Source organism: Bos taurus, chromosome 23 (assembly GCF_002263795.3).
Source record: "Bos taurus isolate L1 Dominette 01449 registration number 42190680 breed Hereford chromosome 23, ARS-UCD2.0, whole genome shotgun sequence".
Lineage (NCBI taxonomy): Eukaryota > Metazoa > Chordata > Mammalia > Artiodactyla > Bovidae > Bos > Bos taurus.
Window position 1 is genome coordinate 11,952,721 of NC_037350.1, and position 24,164 is coordinate 11,976,884.

General features: G+C 38.9%; 1 protein-coding gene across 2 annotated transcripts in view; it reads left to right on the forward strand.

The window, feature by feature from the left end:
- Positions 1-24,164, forward strand: part of ZFAND3 (zinc finger AN1-type containing 3) — a 328,021-nt gene that overhangs the window by 223,558 nt on the left and 80,299 nt on the right. The window lies entirely within an intron of this gene.

Genomic DNA, 24,164 nt, shown 5'->3' on the forward strand with positions numbered 1-24,164 from the left:
TTAATTCTGCTTGTTGCTTCAGAGCTTGTGTAAAACATAATGTAGTTTTTGCCTTAGGAGCAGAATCTCAACCTTAGTCTGCTAATCTGTTTTTTGTTTTTGTTTTTTCCCTCTCTGAGGTCCTGAGTCACTTAGGGAACAGAGAATAGGAACCCCATGACCGTTTCTAGTTTAGAACCTCTTACAGAGTTGGTAAGTGTTGTAGGTAGGCACACACAACATAAAATATCAGGAAATGAGTAGAGGATATTTTTAGTATTATCTGAGTGATAGCCAACCCTTGGGGTAGCCCTCCTGTTGTGGTCTTCTGATGTTTGATACAAGCTGGAGTTCAAGCCCAGGGCAGTTGAGTGCAGTTCACCTTCTGGGATAACAGTAAACCCTGTTTTTTTGCCATATACTTCATCTCAGATTTTTCAATTCATAAAGTGTAACATTCTGATCAGGATAAGCATGGTGGGGTACTCCAGCTAATTAATTAAATAAGATAGGCACGTTCATAGTGCAGGAATACATTATAAAGAAGACTTGAAAATCTTTCTCCCTCTGAGTTTTGCTTTCATGCATACATTGTGTCAAACATTTTCATCATTAGGGGCTTTCTTAGTGGCTCAGTGGTGAAGAATTAGTCTGCCAATGCAGGAGACGCAGGTTGGATCCCTGGGTCAGGAAGATCCCCTGGAGAAGGAATTGGCAACCGACTCCAATATTCTTGTTTAGGAAATCCCATAGGCAGAGGAGCCTGGCGGCTGTAGTTTATGGAGTTGCAAAAGAGTCGGACATGATTTAGCAACTAAACAACAACAACAGTTTTCATCCTTAAGTCAGTATAACATCTTACATTTTCCTTTAAGTTGACCCAGTATTCACTCGTCTCCAGGAAGAATTTAGACTATGTCACAGTTCAGACTTTTGTTTCTCAAAGTGTGATGGTGCTTATTTAACAAGCGTTATAACCACCAACCTATCACCATTTTAGAGGTAAGTGCTTAGATAACCACGTCTTGATAAAAATTTTCCCGCAATCCAGGCTGCCCATGCATTAGTTGATGTTGATAATACAATTAATTGAAAGGCATTAGCTGCTAGGTGAAAGGTGTATGTGTTTTAATGTAGATAAAGGAAACAGCTTATCTCTGCCCAGAGCAGGGGCTGTGGTGGCACCTCCCATTGGGGAGGATCCACACAAAGGTACCCAATCACTGCCAAGACTCCCTAATTAGGATGTGGGCTCTTTTTTGGGCCCTTTAAAAACTCAACTTTGCCATTCTCTTGAGGGATGTATAGGTTGTGCTCTCATGTCCTCTCCCAGCTCTTCTGGACAGTAGCCAAGTGACTGCCTGTTCACCAAATGTAAGTGACTGATGGTAAACCCAGCATATTACTAAATGTTCACCGCAAAATCGGGTGAATCAAAGATTAATTACCCAAACTACACGTCTTTGATCTTGTAGGGGCTAACTTCTCCTTCACATGGTCTTAATGTGCATAATCCCTGAGGGGGTTGTTTGGAAGGATACATGCCAATTAATGCTAAGTGCCAGAGAAGACACAGGGAGCAGAGTAAGAACAGAGTAAGGGGGACCTTCTCCGCTCCTTCAGGGGCACCCACATACAGAGCCGGGGGTTCCAGGGCTGTTCTGCAGCCCATCCGAGCAGAGCTTCAGGGATCCCTCAGCTGGCCTGAGTGCTCTGGTCTTGATGCATCTTATCCTGTCTTTTCCTCTGCCGTTGCTCCATTGAGGAAGCTGAGGGTAGATGTAGCTCTGTTAGAAAGCCGTGCCGCCCTCTTACATGTTGGTGACACACAGACGTAGTGCATACTCAGAGATTAAAAGTACTTAAACCTCGGTGGTGAGAATGCAGGTACCTGTCATGTTCTTTATGTTTTCAGTATTTAAAAATACATGGTGGTGGTTTAGTCACTGAGTCATGTCCAACTCTTGCAACCCCATGGACTGTAGCCCTCCAGGTTCCTCTGTCCATGGCATTTCCCAGGCAAACGTACTGGAGTGGTGTGCCATTTCTTTCTCCAGGGGATCGTCCTGACCCAGGGCTTGAACCCGGGTCTCCCACATATACTGACTGTTTGAAACAGCCACTTATAACATAAGTGTAGAAAATATTTTCCTTCGTAATTTTACCACCTGGATATTACTATTCCTAAACTTACGGTATATCACTGTTAAGACTTTTGGGGGAGAAAAGAACCAAAAAAACCCCAATTTAATTTTTATGCACAAATAGTGTATATATAATGCAGTATTTTTAAGCCTCCATTTTCCACCACTTTCCACTGTGTCTATACATAGAGTCCTGCCTCATCTCCTCTTAAAGGACATTTTGGTTGTTAACACTGTTATAGAAAAGGTTGTGATGACTATTTTTGTATGTATCTCTTTATAGAATTATTACATATTTTTTATATTTCTAAATTGTGATAAAATCCACATACCATAGCGTTTACCGTTTTGACCATTTTTAAGTGTACATTTCGGTAGTGTTAAGCACATTCACATCCTATGCAAACAACCTCCAGAAAGAACTCTCTTCATCGTGTAAAACTGAAACTCCATACCCGTGTAACGGCAGCTCTCCCTTCTTCCCCAGCCTCTGGTGACCACCATTCTTTTTGGTCTCTGTGAATTTAACTACTCTAGATACCTCATGTAAGTGGAACCATATGCTGCTTGTCTTTTGGTGACTGGCTTATTTCATTTAACACAGTGTCTTCAGAGTTCATCCATGTTTTGCTTGTGACAAAATTGCGTTCTTTAAGGCTGAATAATATTCCATTTCATGCACATACGGTGTTTTATTAATTCATCCACCAAGAGATACTTGGGTTGCTTCCATGTACACACCTTTTAAAAACTTAAAAAATGTGATACAATTTCAGCTTGAAAAGCTGCAAAAAAGAATACAAGAAACTTGCATATATCCTTTATGCAGGTTCAGCAGTTTTTTACCCCATTTGTTTTATCATTCTTTGTATATGTACGTGTGGATACACACACACACGTGCACGTGCACATCATCGCCTTAACCACTTGAGCATAAATTGGAGACACAGTGTCTTTTTAATCTTAGTATTTCACTGTGTAGTTCCTTTAGAACAAAGATATTCTTTTACATAATCACCACAATAAAATGATCAAAGTCAAGGAATCGATGCTGATACCATTTGGTTATCGAATCTCTTACATGCGTACACAGACTGTATTCACATTCCATCATTTGTCTCGTAATACCCCCTTTATACTAGTCTCTCTCACCCCCTGGGATCAGAGTTTAATCCATCACATTAAATTGACATATCTCGTCTGAAATTGTCCCTCGGCCTGTTTTTGTTTGTTTTTCTTGACCTTGACATCAGTGAGGAATTTGGGTCAATTATTTTGTAGAGTGTTGAGTTTGTCTGAAATTTCTTTATGATTAGATGCAAGTTACGCATTTTGGGGGGAATATTACAACACTGATGTTGTATCCTCATTGTGTTGTATCAGAAGACATGTGATTAAGGTGAAATCCCCAGGTTTCTCCACTATAAAATTGCTCTTTCCTTTCTAATTATTAAGGAGTTTGTGAGGAGATGCTTTGAGACTATAGAAATACCCTGTTCCTCAGCAAAATTTTACCCACTGGTTTTAGCATCCGTTGATGGTTTTTATTAACCATATTTCTTTTGTAATTACTAGTTTGCTTTCTACTGTAACAAAGAGCTTTCTCTTCTGATTTTTAAATTATATCGGTGTGAACTCATGAGTTCCTGTTTTGTTCAGTACATTATAATCCATTACTGTCCTTTTCATTTTTAATGCTCAAAATGTTTAGCTTTGGCCACTGTGGGTTCTTTCAAGCCGATTTTTATGTCCTTTTCCTATGTCACCATTAAAACACATGCACGCGAGCGTGCACACATCTTTTTGTACTTACTTTGTTGTCCTTAAAACAATTTTCTTAAAGTGAAAATGTTGGATTATAAAACATGCACATTTCACCCTTGTGGTTGGTTTGAGGGGAGGGAAAAGTATGCTCATTTAAACTTTTGATATGTATTTCTTGTGTTGCTTTTTAAGAAGCATTAGAACATTTTTGTCATTCCTGGCTTTCAGCTACAAAGAAAGTGAAAAGTGAAAGTCACTTGTAAACAGTCGTGTCCAACTGTTTGCAACTCCATGGACTGTATAGTCCATGGAATTCTCCAGGCCAGAATACCAGGGTGGGTAGCCTTTCTCTTCTCCAGGGAATCTTCCCAACCCAGGGATTGAACCCAGGTCTCCTGCACTGCAGACGAATTCTTTACCAGCCAAGCCACAAGGGAAGCTCAAGAATACTGGAGTGGGTAGCCTATCATCCCCTTTCCCGCGGATCTTCCCGACCCAGGAATTGAACTGGGGTCACCTGCATTGCAGGCGGATTCTTTACCAACTAAGCTACCAAGGAATCCCTTCAGCTACAAAGAAACGTCTTTAAGAAAAGTAGATCAGGAAGGGTTTATCTTTCTTTTGGAGTTGTTCAGGACTGATAGTTCACAACTGTCTGAATGCTGTACCAGACTTTTTTTTAAAGAATCAGCAGTTAACAGTACTGTATAAAAATCTTGGGAAGGTTATGGATTAGGGTTTGTAGTAGGGTACTTGGAGAATCAGGCGTTTTTGTATTTCTGATTTGAGCTCTTGGTTCCGTGATTTAAGATGACCAGAACGAGTCTACTTCTTTCCTTCCCTGTGTCTTAGTTTCCTCATTTGTGGAATGAAGGTGTATTTGATCATTGGTATTACAACTTTTTACTATGTCCTATGGTAAATACATTTTGCATTGTGAATCAATATACACATAGGTATGTGATTAATACATATGTCTGACAAACTCACAAGTTTTATAAAATAAAATGTAACCTTACTATCTGCTGTGCATTCTCATATTTCCTTTTCTATTCTCTTTCTTTAAAATGCTAGTGATGCCTTTGAAGATGTTTTTAGATCAAAAACCTTGTACTAGATTATTTCTAAAAGCTTTTCGTTTCCAAAATTACGTGAGTATATTCTTTGAAATTACTTTAAAATGACAAGGTAAATAATATAGATTTTTGTGACAAGGTCTGTCACTAGAGTAGTCACAAAGAATCACTTCTCTTATATAGATACTTGTAGCAATTCAGCAAAAACCAGTCCGATAAAAATCTAGTCCATAGTGTTTAATATGTCCCTACAATTATAGTTACTCCTAGTATAAGTCAGTTTTGCTAATTTTCTTCTTTTAAACCTGCATCCCTTTCCTTCTTCCTTCCCTTCCATCTATCCATAGCAGTACATTAAATATTACTTATGGGTTATTTATTACTGGCTATGATGAAATGGTTAATGGAAACGATTGATTTTTTTAAAAAAAGTATTGCTGGATTTTAACTTGGTTGACAGGCTCGTCAGTGCTCTTTTTAAATGATTTCTGGGGAAGCATTGTTATCTGTGCAAGTAAGGTTGTAATGTAATGTTTTCCTATCTGAAATGAATAAAACTGAAACAAAAGCTCATCCTTTAGCTATCTTTCTAGAGCCACTATTCATTCCTGACTGGGCATGCCAGCATTTCTAATATCTCAGCAAGAACGTGGCTGGAAAGAATGTAATTTTCCTTGTCATTCTCAGTTTTAGTTTTTAGAAAAAAAGATGAATGGAACTTAACATCAATCAGGTTGATAAACACAAAATTAAAAGAGGAACTCAGAACGTGGTGTAGCCTTTCTTGACATGCTGGCCTTTTCCCTTGAGTTTGCACTACAGTGTTACTCACACAGAGAGTCTAGTGGAATGGTACATCACTTTCATGAAATGGGAGCTTTGGGGTTGGTTGTATTGGTGAGATGTTTTTGCTGTTGAAAAAGTACGGGTGAAGATGCAAAAGTGATGGAGCAGATCCCTTTTAGGTTTGCATGAGTAGTGCTGAGAGAGTTGAAGTATGAGTTGCAAGGGAAAATTGTACTGCTTTGGCAAAGTTATACCTAGCCTCCTAAGCATCCTCTGTTCATTTCTGTTTGTCCATTACTTTTCAGCTCCTCACATTTTTAAATCTATCACTTAGACTTGGCATGTCTTACCTTAAAATTTGTTCAGTTATATTTAGTTGATATTTTTTCTGCATGTGTTCTTGGCCCTGAAAGGTAAAACGAAAAAAAACAAAACCAAAACCCAACAGCCATAACTGTGGTCTCATCAGTTCAGTCCCTCAGTCATGTCTGACTCTTTGCGACCCCGTGGACTGCAGCACGCCAGGCCTCCCTGTCCATCACCACCACCCAGAGCTTGCTTAAACTCATGACCATCAAGTCGGTGATGCCATCCAACCATCTCTTCCTCTTTGTCGTCCTCTTCTCCCGCCTTCAATCTTTCCCAGCATCAGGGTCTTTTCTAGTTGAGTCAGTTCTTCACATCAGGTGGCCAAAGTATTGGAGTTTCAGCTTCAGTCCTTCCAGTGAATAGTCAGGACTGATTTTCTTTAGGATTGACTGCTTTGATTTCTTTGCAGTCCAAGGGACTCTCAAGAGTCTTCTCAAACACTACAGTTCAAAAACATAACAATTCTTCAGCGCTCAGCTTTCTTTGTGATGGACGGCCTCACGACTGAGCAACTGAACTGAACAGCTTTCTTTATGGTCCAGGTCTCACATCCATACATGACTACTGGAAAAACCATAGCTTTGACTAGACGGACCTTCGTCAGTTGCTGTGGAGTAAGGGGCACTGAATACAACACTGTTTTGAAGGAGTTTGCTATTAATCACCATTACCCCTACCATAGTTTGTCCTTAGGCCAGACCAAAGGTGGGGAACACAGCCCTGCCCACCAACAGAAAATTGGATTAAAGATTTACTGAGCATGGCCCTGCATATCAGAGCAAGACCCAAATTCCCCACACCCGGTCCCTTCCACCAGGGAGCTCCCACAAGCCTCTTATCCTTATCCATCAGAGGGCAGACAGAGTGAAAATCACAATCACAGAAAACTAACCAGACTGATCACGTGGATCACAGCCTTGTCTAACTCAGTGAAACCATGAACCATGCCGTGTAGGGCCAACGAAGATGGACGGGTCATGATGCAGAGCTCTGACAAAACGTGGTCTGACAAAACTGGAGAAGGGAATGGCAAACCACTTCAGTATTCTTGCCTTGAGAACCCCATAAACAGTTTGAAAAGGTCTCCTCATACAAGGAGAAGGCACTGGTGACCCACTCCAGTACTCTTGCCTGGAAAATCCTGTGGACGGAGGAGCCTGGTAGGCTGCAGTCCATGGGGTCGCACAGAGTCCACGACTGACACGACTTAGCAGCAGCAACAGCAGCCTCATACAGAAGTTCTAATGCAGTTAATGTATAATTTTATTCCTAATTTGACATATTCATACATTTTCTAGTAAAGTAAGTCCCCTACATACAAACAAGTTCAGTTCCAAGAGTGAGTTAGTCCAATTTGTTTGTAAGTCCAACATAGTTAGCCTAGGTACTCAACTAACAAAATCAGCTATATAGTACCATACTGTAATAGGTTTATAATACTTTTTCACACAAATAATACATAAGAAATAAACACAGAAAATAAAGGAAACATTTTTAGTTTCACAGTACAGTACCTTGAAAAGTACAGTAGTACAGTACAACAGCTGGCTTCCAGGGACTGGTGTCGAGTGAACAGGCAAGAAGAGTTACTGACTGAAGGAAGGAGAGGTGGTGGGAGATGGTAGAGCTGAAGGATTGTCAGCCATGGGAGACGGAGGGCAAGCTGCAATGTCAGTCATGCCTGACGCTGATGGCACAGGTTCTGGTTCCTTGCTGGAACCAGATGCACATTCACATCTTAATTTTGTAACTTGAAGGTTTGTACATAGGGGACTTACTATAATTTTGTACCTTTTGGTTTTATTAGTAGCCTGCATTTCAGCATAGATACAGGCTTAAATATTTAGTATTTACAAGTATTTATCTTTATGAAATCCCCATGTAAAATGAGATTATGGTATTTATTTTTATTTGTCACTGTTTTCTAAACAAATGGTAGTTTAGTTAAAAAATAACATACAGAGTACAATATACTCTTTTTAAAAGAAGAAAACAAGATAAAGGGAAAATTCAGATTTATTAGTAACATGAATTTGAACACAGAAATTCATGCCATAAATCTTGTATATACATTCAAGACAGAGTGCAGATTGAGATCTGAGCTTCCTAGGAGTCAGAGAAAAAACAGAAATGCATACAGGTCAGCATCCTGTGAACTCTGAAGTGGATAGTGAGAAGAGTAGTGAACCATGGTCTCAGTTACAGCCCTTCAAAGAGTAGTGTGTTTCAGACTCACAGATACAAAAAACAAACTTGTGGTTACCAAAGGGAAGAGGGAAGCGGGGAGGAACAAATCAGGGATATAGGATTAACAAACTACTATTATGGAATAGATAAGCAATACGAGTATACTGTGTAGTATAGGGAGTTATACCCATGTTCTTGTAATAACCTATAATGGAATATTATCTTCAAAAATACTGAATCACTTGGCTGTATACCTGAAACTAACACAATATTGTAAATCAACTATACTTCAATTTGTTTTTAAAAAGTATGTTTTACATGGTTCTTTCTTACAGCATTCCTGTTAGAAGCCAAGGACAGTATCTATGAAGGCTGAGTCCTAGTGGTGACAGTTGAAATGTATCTCATGTTCTTTTCTTACTGATCAGAATTAACAGTAAGAAAATTCTCTTTAATGTAAGATCTAAGCCCAAATTTAATTAACCTAAATTAGAAGTTATAAAGGATTTGAATTACATAACCACTTACTGGGCTACCTAGAATAAAAGTAGGGGCACTCAGAGCTGTGTCTACACATAACATTGTCACTTAATTTGTTCAGTATTAATATGACCTTACAACTTGAAGAATTTGCCTATATCACATCATTAAGTATTTCAAAGATAATTTTAAAGTGGATATTAGTAACTTCCTCTTCCTCATCCCATTCAAAATGCATTTACCCATACTTGCAAGTGAAATAAAAGCATATTCCCAAATGGAAAAAGTATTTTAAGATGAGTTATATCAAATTTCACCTGTCTTAAATGAAATTTAGACAAAATCATATTGGATTATTTGGTTAGTATAAGGCAGTTGGTTCTTAAGAATTTTGTAATAACTTATTTTTCCCATTAGATAAGGACCTATAAATATTTCAGTACATTAACTTAGTAGCCTCCATCCATCTGAGACTCAGGAGCAAACCTGAGTTGCAGTCATTAAAAGAGAAACAAAATAAAGTAAACATAGCATGGCCTCATTAATTTAAAACAAATCAAATTTTGAATTGGTGTCAGAGCATCTTGCATTTTGGGCTTCCCTGGTGGCTCAGTGGTAAAGAATCTGCCTGCCAATGCAGGAACTGCAAGTTTGATCTCTGGATCAGGCAGATCCCCTGGAGAAGGAAATGACAACCCACTCCAGTATTGCCCCAAATCCCATGGGCAGAGGAGCCCGGTGGACTACAGTCCATGGGGCTGCAAAAGAGTCAGACACAGCTTAGCCACTAAACAACAACAATCTTGTATTTTATAAAGAACAGGGTTTTCAGTTGTCTGGAAAAAACAGTTTTCTCAAGTAAGGCTTTATTTTCAATAAACTGGTATCATCATATATAGGTTTACTGCAATATTCAGATTTTTCATAAGGCAATAATATAATTTAATAGAGCCTGGTAGAAACTTAAGACCGTTTCTTCAGCCCACACTGTCCAGTAATCAGCAACTTGGAAAGTCGGAATTAGGTCTATTGTATTGATCTATTGTATTGATCTAGTGTTATAAAATCACTAGTAATGGCCATATATTTGAGACAGGTCTTCTTTCGAACTCAATCTGACTTCTTTTAGACCCTTTCCATCTGTAATATCTTTCAGAATTATAGTATTTATGTTCCATTTTCTGAAGAGAAAAACAGGCCTCTGTGTATACACAGGCCCATATAATTTTGCAAGGTTAACCTACAGTTATATGCAAAATTTTCTGTGCACCTATGTTATGAACCCTAGGTTGTATTACTGTTCCCAGGTATTTCCTGGCCCTTCTGGTAAGAGGATTATATTTCCCTGTCCAAATCATCACACTTGACCATGAGACATCTTTTAACATGTCTGATGCACATTAAGACATCTAATGCATGCTGCATTAGGCCAAACTGATACAAGGAACCGTAGGGTAAGAATCTATTCCAGACCACATGACACTCATTTGTTACTCCTTCAGAAATTTATTCAGTGCCTCTGTTTCATGAGGGACACGCACATTATCTCCCATTCTCACAACAGTCTTAGAGGATAGATCTTTTTGGATAGATGTTTTTGCAGATGAGAACAATCATGAATAGGGTCAATAACTTTGTTGAGGTGATACAGCTTCTGACTAGCTTAGCCAGGATTTAAACACAGATCTGATTCTCTCTGTATATATTTTATCTCTGTATTTTCCTGTTTGCTCTGTATATCTAACCATGTATATCTGATGAATCCTTTCTTTACCAATATGTGGAATTAATAATGCAATGTACAAACCTTCTATGTCATAAATACTCTGTTTCTATTTAAATAAAGAGTCTTATCACAGAAGGCAATGGCACCCCACTCCAGTACTCTTGACTGGAAAATCCCATGGACAGAGGAGCCTGGTAGGCTGCAGTCCATGGGGTTGCCAAGAGTCGGACACGACTGAGCGACTTCACTTTCACTTTTCGCTTTCATGCATTGGAGAAGGAAATGGCAACCCACTCCAGTGTTCTTGCCTGGAGAATCCCAGGGACGGGGGAGCCTAGTGGGCCTCCGTCTGTGGGGTCGCACAGAGTCGGACACGACTGAAGCAACTTAGCAGCAGTAGCAGCAAAGAGTCTTATAAACTACAGGCTTTCAGGTCACAGATTTGTTGTTTTCAGAGGTTTTTGTTTTTAAGTTTGGAATCAGGTACCTTTAGGTGAGGCTTACAGTTGCCAGTTAGCAATAATAGCCATCACTCGCTACTATTTTTAGCCAGCTGACTTTGTACACTTATCTGCCTGGCCTCCGTAAACTTGAGTTTATAACCCCAGATTGACTTATCTCATGTACATTGTTATGAAGACAAAGTAGGTGAATAATTCCCTTCTAGTCATTCCTTGACTCCAGATAAATTATTTTTCAGTCTCAGACTAGCAAATTTTTAAATTGTGTGCAAGAAGGCAGAAGGTAATAAAAAGTCCATAGTTAATTTGAGATTTACTAGCTGGGCATTGTTCTAAAACTTTTAACGTTTAATTATCTAACATAATCCACCTAATAACCTTATGAAGTAGATAATGAGGATTATTCCCATTTTAGAGAAGGGGAAAACTGAAGCAGGAGACATTGAATAGCTTGCCCTCACACTGTGATGGAGGTCTGTAGGTATCTGCACCAGCTCTTCTCATGAGTGAAAAAAATCTCTTAGGTCATTACTTGATACCCTTATGTGAAGAACTAGTTTGCCTTCTTTCATGCTGCAACTTTTTCATAACTATCCATAGTTATGAACTCATACTCTTTCTACGATTAGACAGATGCCTTTTGGGGATTATGAATCATACAGACATTATATTCTTTTGCTACCTTGAGTTCATTGGATAAACATTAGTCGGCCCTCTGGTCTTTGGATCTAGTGAAAATCATAGTCTTCACTGAGAATCCCCTAGTATGCTTTAATAGGTGTAATAAGAAAATGTTAGCAAACCTATCACTTCATCCTTTAAAAAAATTTCTCTTAGCACTTTTAACCAACGTGTGGTCTGTAACTTTTTGAGACAGACTGCCATTCTCAAAATACACCATTTTACATTGTTTGAAAAATAATAATTTGTGCTGAACATTTACAAGTTTTATCTTGAGGGAGAGTGTGTCTCAAGAGTTAACGCTACCACCCTGAGTTGAATTTCCTGAAACTTTGAAGTATTCAGCTTGGTGATAGGACTGAAGCTTGGTAGTATGTGACCCTGTTGTGAGATGGGAAGACTGAGAACTGAATGAAAAATATGATTAACGGTACGAGCTGCCGTCACACCTGGAGGGGAGCAGAGACAGTTGAGAGGGGAACAGTGGGTAGGAGCACAAACACTGCTCTCCTTCCGCTTTCCCAAAAGGGGGTGCCCAGCAGGGGGACTTTGTCTTTTTCTCCTATCACTTCTACATGGTAAAATGAAGGGCTGGTAGCATGAAAACTATGAATATAATTGTAAAAACAATCAAGGATCTAAAAAAGGGTTTTCTTTTGCTTGTGTATTCCCAAAGCTTTTCTAATTTTCTGTTCTGTTGTCATTAAAGTCTTTCTGGGGCATTTGAAACCTTGGATCTGAACTGGGGGGGTGGGAATCTTCCAGGCTCCAGCCTCTCTAGCAATGTTCATGTCACACCTGTGCCATCAGAGTGATTCGTGAATGACAGGAAGGACTACTGATTGAGGGGAGGTCCTTAGATGGTACGAAGGATCACTTGTAAACAGGTCAGGGTTTTTTGTTTCATTGTTTTGGTTCTAATTTGCATGTTTTATTTTGTCAGCTTTGCCTAATATTTACACACTGTGCCTACTGTGTTGTTTATTTTGATGGTTGAGCTGTATAGGATGTTATATATAAGCACACACATCATCAAATGTTCATTTTGTTGAAACCAGATTAATGTCACAATATTCAGAAAACTTCTTATGCTTTTTTAAAAAAATTGACACTTTGATAGACCAAAATGAGGTAAATGTGTCTCTTGTGCACTGTGTTATGTAGTACTAATGGATTGTTAGATATCTGCCGTAGTGTTAACATGTTAATTTATGCCCTGTAAATGAATATGAGACACTATTGCTGGGAAAACTGTATAGTCTGCAGAATAAGTGCTGTATAAGAAACAAGCGTTCTTCTAAATAACTTTTTTTTTTTTGCTAGTTCACACTTGAGCAGTAGGCGCTATAGGTGTGAAGAATCTAGAGACTGTATAATTTGAGTGATAAACCAGATTATAAAATAAGCTTAATTACTGACAAGAGTTTTGCTCATAAGTTTGATGCCGTCGAGTAGTATCTATTGGCTACTTTTGCAAGAAGCATTGGAAGACATACTTTTGGGAGCGAGTCAAGTGCTGTTTCTAGTATTTTGAAATAAAAGCTTGCAGCTTTTTGGTAAGCAGACCTTTTTGAATTCTGTCAGAACCAGTTACCTGTAGTGAGTAGTAAGGAGGAAATATTTTATATGTGCAGGGATAGTTTGTAAAATACACACATCTGCTTATTGACAGGGATGCTTAATATTTCTGCTGTTTGTAGACACATTGTTGTTTCCTAGAAATAAATTTTATAGCAATTTGAAGTCTGTTAATGTCGAAGAGAACAAATGTTTTTAAACTTAGTTTGTTATCACCAGTACTAAATAAGTTAAATTCAACAAATCTATATTATGTGGTGAGCATTTTGCTAGGAACTGGCATACACAGTGAATAAGACATTCATTCATTCGTCCAAAAAGTATTTATTCAGTGTCTTCTATGGGTAATCTTAAGGGCTTCCCTGAGGAAAGAGTGCTTATGTTAAGGTTCAAAATGAGTAGGAGATACCAAGGTGTGAATAGCAAGATAAAGAAAAAGAGTCTCTCACATGCCTTGATCAAAAGACTCCAGGTTGAGAAAATGAAAAGTTAAAAGAGCCCAAGCTGTCCAGAATGGCTGAAGCCAGGGGAGGGGAGAGAGGAGCAGTGGCTTAAGATGGGACTGAAGAGATAGCCAGAAGCCAGTTTATGGAGAGATGTCTAACTTGGAAGGCAAGCTTAGGAATGTGGAGCTGATTATTAAGGCAGTGGAAGGTCAGTCAAGGGTTTAGGGAGGAAAATGACTTTTTAAAATATCACTCTGATTGCTTTGTATAGAATGGATTAGAGTGTGGGACAAGAGAGGATAGGATGTAAAGAAAGCAAGACGCTAGTGAAGGAATCTGACAGATGATGACGACTCAGGCTAGAGTGGTAATGGAGAAGTGGGTGGATTCTAGAAATCTTAGGAGTAGTAAAGAGTAGATGTGGTGATTTTTGAGATGTAGAATTAAGAGAGGGAGCACATGGAGTCTGAGATAATTCCCAGGCTTCTGACTTCAGCCTCTAGGAGAATGTTGGTCACATCCCCCTGAGAAGGGAAAAAGGACAGAAGACAAGGTCCACTTTAATTTCTGAGGTAATACCTCAAAGTGGACAGATTTGTGGACATAAATAGGGAACACAGGACAATAGTCATTTATCTTCAACAAGAGAGTATACGGTGTGTACATATATACATCTATATAAATAATTATGTATGTTTTCAAAACTTGACTGAAAGTATCAGGCAGTATCAAAACAGTATCAGTCAATGAAGACGTACAGATTTTAAAGAGAAGGAATCATCGTGAGAGAGAATCTGGTAGGCTACAGGTTTTGGTTTGGTTTTGAAAGAAAGAAGCTAGGAGAGGGTTCATGAAAGAAAGTTACAATGAACCAAGCCATGTTGCTGCTAAGTCGCATCAGTCGTGTCCGACTCTGTACGACCCCACATATGGCAGCCCACCAGGCTCCACCATCCCTGGGATTCTCCAGGCAAGAATACTGGAGTGGGTTGCCATCCACATTGAGCCGATTACAGTTTTCCCTAGAAGCTAGGATCAAAAGGAAAGTTATGACCAACCTAGATAGCATATTCAAAAGCAGAGACATTACTTTGCTAACAAAGGTCTGTCTAGTCAAGGCTATGGTTTTTCCAGTGGTCATGTACAGATGTGAGAGTTGGACTGTGAAGAAAGCTGAGCGCCGAAGAATCGATGCTTTTGAACTGGTGTTGGAGAAGACTCTTGAGAGCCCCTTGGACTGCAAGGAGATCCAACCAGTCCATTCTGAAGGAGATCAGTCCTGGGTGTTCTTTGGAAGGAATGATGCTAAAGCTGAAACTCCAGTACTTTGGCCACCTCACGCGAAGAGTTGACTCATTGGAAAAGACTCTGATGCTGGGAGGGATTGGGGGCAGGAGGAGAAGGGGACGACAGAGGATGAGATGGCTGGATGGGATCACGGACTCGATGGACGTGAGTCTGAGTGAACTCCGGGAGTTGGTGATGGACAGGGAGGCCTGGCGTGCTGCGATTCATGGGGTCGCAAAGAGTCGGACACGACTGAGTGACTGAACTGAACTGAACTGAAGGTGACTGCATTTTAAGATTTTAATGGGAGTTAGTTTGTCCTTTGCTTCTTGGTCATTCTTGATTAAACCGGTTTGTTTTTTGCTGAGGCTATTAACCCAGATTAACATTTAAATTTAATATTTTAGAGTTTAATATTTTAATTAGAAGGCTGGAATGGAATGCAGACTTGTGAATTGGTTGGCTATTGCTAATGGCTTTGTAGCTTTTTAAAATTTGATATCTAAGGTTTGTGGTTGGGGTGGGAATGTGAAGCTTTAAAAAACCTAGAGATGTGTTTATGTGAGGAAGCTGTAGCCTGTTGTGGAGATAAACTAGGAGAAGGGATGAAGAAAAGAGGAGAAAGGACCCTGTTTCATTAGAGGAGGCTTTTTATATTATACAATGCCTTGCATGAATCAGACTTTGGAAATATCAGAACTGAATTTTTATTTTCAACATTTCAATTTTGCTTTAATTGGGTACTTGAAACATGAAGCATTTTATGATGTGAAATACCAAATTAAAGCTCCCAGTGGCAACATGGAGTTGTCATCTGTGATATAGAGTCATATGGGGGGTTGGAGCCTGGGAATGGAAAGTGGAGACTGGAAAAGTCACCCTACAGGCTGGGCCAAGGTTGCTTTGATGATGCATTCTGTAGTGGCAATTTCCATGCCAGAGTTACCCGAAATTGGGTCTCACACCCTAGCTCCAGCATATTTAGGAGGGAGAAGTTTGCCTAGACTTGCCACGCTCCTCATCCTCTGCTGAAATGTGGAGATGACATCTGCCACCCAGTTTATTTTGAGAATTAAATGAGAAAATGAATGTAAGATCTCTGGCGGAGTGTCTTAGTCACAGTAGGCACTTAATTCTTAGTTCCTCTTTCACCTCCAGTTTAAGCCATATCCAGATTTAGTGGTCTCTAACAATCCTATAGAAGCAGTATTAGTGGCCAGATAGATTTAATGAATGAGTTAGAACAAATGCAGTTGAATTTCTCACCTCTCCTTATTGATTATGAAAATAGAAATTCATAGCACTTCATCTTTTAGAATTGCTAAACCAGATGATGCTTAGGACTGCCCTTAGAGGCACACACAATAGTTTTTGAAGGGTTTAAAATAACAATTGATAAAATAATTTGAAATGTAATTCAGTGATAGGCTTTCTGCTGAAAAACATTTGGCCACTTACTCATCCAGTTAACATTTATGAAGCACTGTTTTTGTCCCGGGCCTGTGTAATGTGGGAGACTGAAAAGTGAACAGATGATTCTTACACACCATAGTAAGTCTTGTGCTATGGGGAATCACAGGGAATCGTGCCAAGAAAATCTGACAGCGTGTGCCAAATGCTTTAAAAATATGCATCCTCTTTTACCTCGTTGATGTGTTTCTAGCAATATAACCTGAGGAAGTTTGATGAAATCTTGCTTATAATGTGAAAAATTGGTGATTGCAAATGTATAACACTAAAATGACATTACTTTGTCGAAGAAGGTCCGTCTCGTCAAAGCTATGGTAGTCATAGCTTTTTCCAGTAGTCGTGTATGGATGTGAGAGTTGGACTATAAAGAAAGCTGAGTGCCAAAGAATTGATGCTTTTGAACTGTGGTGTTGGAGAAGACTCTTGAGAGTCCCTTGGACTTCAAGGAGGTCCAACCAGTCTGTCCTAAAGGGAATCAGTCCTGAATATTCATTAGAAGGACTGATGCTGAAGCTGGAACTCCAATACCTTGGCCACCTGATGCGAAGAACTGGCTCATTTGAAAAGACCCTGATGCTGGGAAAGATTGATGCTGGGAAAGATTGATGCTGGGAAAGATTGAAGGTGGGAGGAGAAGGGGACGACAGAGGATGAGGTGGTTGGATGGCATCACTGACTTGATGGTCATGAGTTTGAGTAAACGCTGGGAGTTGGTGATGGACAGGAAGGCCTTGTGTGCTGCAGTCCATGGGGTCGCAAAGAGTAGGACACGACTGAGTAACTGAACTGAACAAAAATGAATTGGCTTGGTTTCTATATGATAAATGGGCATTCCTTGTGCCTATCAGTGATCACAGAGATCTATAAGTGACAAAGGAAAACTAATCAGGGTATATTATGAAGAGGAAAAAGTAGGTTACCAAGGAATGTTTTTTAAAAAATAATTAATTTTTAAAGAAAAAGTTTGGCAAAATCCTTTCCAAATCACTTGTATGTATTCTCTGCCTTGAAAAAGGGCCTCCCTGGTAGCTCAGATGGTAAAGAATCTGCTTGCAATGCAGGAGGCCTGGGTACAATCCCTGAGTCACGGAGGTCCTCTGGAGAAGAGAATGGCAAATCATTCAAAAAGACATAGGTATGATCATAATCTGGAAGCAGGGTGGGAGTTTAAGTGAGCTAATCATCTTGCCAAATCTGTGTAGTTTCATCTAAGAGATAAATTATATATATACACACACACACACACACATATATACATATATATATATATATATATATATATAGGTTTTGAGTAATGACTAGATAAGGTATAGTCCCAGTGAGACGGCCCAGGTGAATGAGCTTGTCAGCAGGAAGGACAATGTGCTTTCTTGGTGCTCCCAGTCTTTTGAGGTGCACTTTGCAGTAAGAAGATTGACCTGTGAGGAAAATCATGGAAAAAAATACGTCTAGTGAGTATGTTTGTAACCAGCCCCAGGGACTTCTTCACTGGTCATTTTGGTTCAGCTGGTAGCATTAGGTCAGTTTTTTTAGCTTGTGGAACCATCCCATTTCTGGATACCTCAGGTTCTAAGAGTACGTTTGTTGAGAAATTATTTTTCCCCTTAGTTGATAATAAGATAAGCTACCAAGATCTTGGCTTCTGTTCCCTTTTCAGCAGCAATCCCTTTAAAGTTCAAAAGTTTTAACTTAGGTTTTCCAAACAGTTTATTTTGGAGAAACTTTATTCAAGGCCAAATTTATACATTTGTATATAGGATAAACTCTACCAATTTACAAAAATAGATAATTATTCCTTTTTTTTTCCCCCCCTCAAAAAGATGGATAAGCTTGGAGAGCTCTAGTTTTCCCATTTATATGAGAACTGTAAGCCAACAAGTAACAAGTCTTTTCTGTTTCTGGATCAAATGGAGTGACTATTTCTGACCTCTCTTGCACTGCTTTCCGGAGTAGAGTAACAGGAGGCAGTGTCTGCCTATTTTGTTGTTTACTTTTTACATGGGATATATATCTGCTCCCTCTGTCCTTGGAATAGACTTCTGGAGGTTTTTTTTTTTTTTTTTTTACTTCTGTTTCTAGTCATAAATTGGATGCTGAATGATACAGAAAGAAAGGAACAAGAGGTTAAGAACTATAATGCAAACATCAGGGCTAAAAGGAAGATATAGTTCTTTATTTAAAGACTATCATTTTCTTTTCTTTTTAGACTTTTTTCTTTTTAATGACTATCATTTGTTGAGTGCCCATGTGCAGATCACTCACCTAGAGCCAGACATACTGGAATGTGAAGTCAAGTGAACCATAGGAAGCATCACTATGGACAAAGCTAGCAGAGGTGATGGGATTCCAGTTGCGCTATTTCAGATCCTCAAAGATGATGCTGTGAAAGTGCTGCACTCAATACGTCAGCAAATTGGGAAAACTCTGCAGTGGCCACAGGACTGGAAAAGGTCAGTTTTCATTCCAATCCCAAAGAAAGACATTGCCAAAGAATGCTCAAACTACCTCACAATTGCACTCATCTTACACGCTAGCAAAGTAATGCTCAAAATTCTCCAAGCCAGGCTTCAGTAATACGTGAACCGTGAACTTCCAGATGTTTAAGCTGGCTTTAGAAAAGGCAGAGGAACCAGGGATTAAATTGCCAACATCCGCTGGATCATCAAAAAAGCAAGAGAGTTCCAGAAGAACATCTGTTTCTGCTTTATTGACTATGCCAAAGCCTTTGACTGTGTGGGTCTTAATAAACTGTGGAAAATTCTGAAAGAGATGGAAATACCAGACCACCTGACCTACCTCTTGAGAAATCTGTATGCAGGTCAGGAAGCAGCAGTTAGAACTGGACATGGAACAACAGACTGGTTCCAAATAGGAAAAGGAGTACGTCAAGGCTGTATATTGTCACCCTGCTTATTTAACTTATATGCAGAGTACATCATGAGAAACTCTGGGCTGGAAGAAGCAGAAGCTGGAATCAACATTGCTGGGAGAAATATCAATAACCTCATATATGCAGATGACACTGCCCTTATGGCAGACAGTGAAGAACTAAAGAGCCTCTTGATGAAAGTGAAAGAAGAGAGTGAAAAAGTTGGCTTAAAGCTCAACATTCAGGAAACTAAGATCATGGCATCTCGTCCCATCACTTCATGGCACATATATGGGGATACAGTGGAAATAGTGGCAAACTTTATTTTTTTGGGCTCCAAAATCACTGCAGATGGTGACTGCAGCCATGGAATTAAAAAACACTTACTCCTTGAAAGGAAAGTTATGACCAACCTAGATAGCATATTCAAAAGCAGAGACAGTACTTTGCTGACAAAGGTCCATTTTGTCAAGCTATGGTTTTTCCAGTGGTCATGTATGGATGTGAGAGTTGGACTATGAAGAAAGCTGAGCACCAAAGAATTTGTGCTTTTGAACTGTGCTGTTGAGAAGACTCTTGAGAGTCCCTTGGACTGCAAGGATATCCAACCAGTCCATCCTAAAGGAGATCATTCCTGAATATTCATTGGAAGGACTGATGCTAAAGCTGAAACTCCAATACTTTGGCCCTCTGATGCACAGAGCTGACTCATTTGAAAAGATCATGATGCTGGGAAAGATTGAAGGCAGGAGGAGAAGGGGACAACAGAGGATGAGATGGTTGGCTGGTATCACTGACTCGATAGACATTAGTTTGGGTAAACTCCAGGAGTTGGTGATGGACACGGAGGCCTGGCATGCTGCAGTCCATGGGGTTGCAAAGAGTCGGACACGACTGAGCCACTGAACTGAACTGAACATGTGCGGATAGCTTATGTACATTATCTTGTTTAATCCACACTATCCTGAGAGGTAGAAATAACTCATTCCCTTCGTTTTACAGACAAGACCCCCAAAGAATAAACAGTTTGCTTTTAGTCATATGCAAAGTCCGAATTTGATTCCAGATCTGACTTTAAAGCTTTTGTATCATATAGGCTGCTAACTTTTGCCTGGGAGTTAGAAAACTCTTATAATTAACTGAATTTCATCTGGTGAGTTGCATTAACTTTCTTGGCTCTTACTTTCTTTATCTGTAAAGTTAGAGGATCGGGCTGGATCTTTAAAGTTAATTCTGATTGTAAAATTCTGTTATTTCTGATTTCTTTATTGAATTGAAATGGAGAGTGTATAAAGCTTCTACTAGTCCTCTTGTTTGCAGCCAATTTGGTTTGTGAAGAATACTGTTAGCCCTGTGATTTTTTTCACACCATCGTCCTGTGGTGGTACATAAAAGACATCAGTGAGAAGATGGGGTAAAAGAAGGTACAGCTGCAGATTCTGTCAGAATCTGTCAGCTGCAGATTCACAAAAGAAAACTTATTTAAAGAGGAGCACCTCGACATCAAGAAACGGTAAACACGGGCTGGAGATTGTGTAGGTGGGACCTGGTAATTGTCTTCGGACACCAATGTGATTTAACCTCAAAGAGTTATCGTGCCTCAGTGAGTGATTCTATGTGTGTCTGTCTTGAGGCGTTGGGGATTCTGTTAAAAGGTACAATGATGACTCAATTTCAGTTCTTCTAGGGTCTTATTTCCAATTAAGTGCTAAAGAAGTGGCTATAGGAGGGACACAGTGATTATTGACATAGAGCTAATGAGATGACATGATATAAAAAAAGCATTATCTGCAATATTTTTATTCCACTTATGTAGTACCCTTTTCTCTAAAAGTGCTGTACAACTAACATTGGGATAATAAGCCATTTTAAAATGTCAAAACACTGAAAAGTAAGAAAGTGGCTAGGAGAAATAAATACACAGAAATAGTAGAGGCTTTAAATCACTGATGGGCACAGCAGATTAGTGATTCTTTGGCTAAATCCATTGCATTCACCTTTGGTCCTATAAATGGGTGGGGGTTTGACATGGAGGTCTTTTCATCCTGTGGTTAAGACTGAAGACCATGAATTTTCATGTCAGATAAACCTATGTTTAAATCCTGATTCTACTGCTTACTAGCTATTGCAACAAATTAACCTAAAATTTCCAAACCTCAGTTTGTTCATCAACGAAGTGGTGGTAATGTATACCTCCCTTGGTAGGGTTGTTTGGAGGATTAAAGTAAATGAGTTAAATAGATAAAACATTTAGTTCAGTGCCTGGTACATGGTAAACGCAACATAAATGCTAGCAGTTCTTATGCTCAGAATATGTCCGGATAGTGACTCTGATGAGATTATTGAGCGTAACAACAGCTTCTTTGGTTCAAAAGATAAGGTGATGTGGAGTGTACAGGGTCTTGTGTTCCTTCTCTGAATTGATACAGAAAAGTATTATCTGTAGACCGTCTGAGCCACCAGGGAAGCCCCCTTCATAGTCCAGCATAAGATTTTTTAATAAGGAAGCATACAGAGACTAAACATAATACTTTAAGCAGTCACATACATACCACTGGCTTTAAGATATAAAAAAAATTACAGATAGAATTGAAGACCCTTGTTCAGTTCAGATCTAAGCTTTCAGATGCCCTGTAAAGACTTCAGTGACAACAGAAAATTAGAAAAGCTTTGGGAAAACACAGTGCAAGTTTCAGTCCCTGAGTTGGGAGGATCCCCTGGAGGTGGAAATGGCAACCCACTCCAGTATTCCTGTCTGGAGACTTCCATAGACAGAGCAGCCTGGTAGGTTGCAGTCTGTGGAGCCACAGAGTTGGACTCAACTGAGCATTCAGTTCAGTCGCTTAGCTGTGTCCAACTCTTTGCGACTGCATGGACTGCAGCATGCCAGGTCTCCCTGTTCATCACCACTCCTGGAGTTTATTGGAATTCATGTGCATTGAGTCGGTGATGCCATCCAACCATTTCATCCTCTGTTGTCCATCCCCTTCTCCTCCTGCCCTCAGTCTTTCCCAGCATCAAGGTCTTTTCCAATGAGTAAGTTCTTCACATTAGGTGGCCAAAGTATTAGAGTTTCAGCTTTAGCATCAGCCCTTCCAAAGAACACCCAGGGCTGATCTCCTTTAGAATGGACTGCTGGATCTCCCTGCAGTCCAAGGGACTCTCAAGAGTCTCTCCAACATCACAGTTCAAAAGCATCAATTCTTCGGCACTCAGCTTTCCTTATAGTTCAACTCTCACATCCATACATGAGTACTGGAAAAACCATAGCCTTGACGAGATGGACCTTTGTTGGCAAAGTAATGTCTGTACTTTTTAATGTGCTGTCTAGGTTGGTCATAAGTTTCCTTCCACGGAGTAAATGACTAAGCAAAACACACATAGCACGTTAGACATATGTATCTTTCTGTAGCTTGCTTTTCTCTCTCAACATTGTTTTGAGATTTTCTGTTGTACTTACAGCTCTGTTCATTTATAAATATTTTAACTACCATACATTATTTCATCAAATGAATGAATATACCATTTTAATCTATTCTCTGCCAGTGGACATTACCTATAATTTTGAATATTTCTGCATAGCTCTCACTTCACATCCCACTGCTCACTGCCAATCTCAGAGGTAACCGCTGTCCTGAACTGTGTTAATTTTTTAGTGACTTAGAGATACATATTCTGAAAGAATATATGATTTGTTTTGCATGTTTTTAATGTTTATGTGGTACAATCTTACTGTATTATTTTAGTGACTTTCTTTTGTTCAACATAATTTTGAGGTTTATTTATGTTAATGTGTTGTGGCAATAGTCATTGATTTTCACTGTGTACATTATTCCACTATTTAAATATATTACGATTTATGGACATTTAGGTTGCTTCTGACTTGTTAGTATTACAAACAGTATATAATCAGCATCCTTGTACTTCTGTGCTGATTTTCTCTGAGGTATATACCTACTAATAGAATGACAGGGTATAGATAATGTATGTGCATCTTTGTCTTCACTGGATATTGCTAAGGAGTAATTATATTATCATTTAATTATACATATTTTCTAATTTCTCATTTGACCCTTGAGTTTAAAATGCATTTTAAAAACTTGCAGATATATAAGATTTTTATTACCAGTTTTTAACTTAATTGCTCTCTGGTCAATTAATAATGCTTCTTTCTTACTAATTCTTTGTTATCTCTTGAGACATTTGCTTTATAACATAATGTGTGGTCAGAATTTATCCAGGTTTTAGGCAGTTTTTATAAATATTCCACGTGTGTTTGAAAATAATTCCTCATCTAATTGTTGGTTTCCCATAAATTCTAATCATCAAATCCCATAGATTCCAATGATTTCCAATTATTTTTGCTTTACATATTTTGAGGCCTTGTTTTCAGGTGCATATATATTAAATAAGAGTTGTTTTATATTTCTGGTAATTTTGTTTTTTGCTGTTGCATAATGATCTTCTTTACCTCTCATAACGCTTTTGCTTCAAAGTTTACATTTCCATACAGTGCTTATAGCTATGATTAGCTTTTTAATCAGTTGTATTTACTGGTGTTTTGTTTCTATACTTTAAAATTTTTCTCTCTTGTTAATATTTTCAGTATGTCTCTTGGAAACACCATAATTTTCCAAACAGGATTTTGTTTATTTAGTTTTAATTTTCTGTATTTTAACTACTAAGTTTAGCCTGTTTACATTTATTACCACTAGTGGTATATCTGAACTTACTCCTACCACGTTATTATTTGTTTTTTGTTTACCCTGCTTTTTTCCTCGGCTGTTTTTCACTTTCTAATCTGTCCAGTATTGGTTTGAACAGTTTTTGTTTATTCCTTTTATCCTTGTTTACCCCTAAA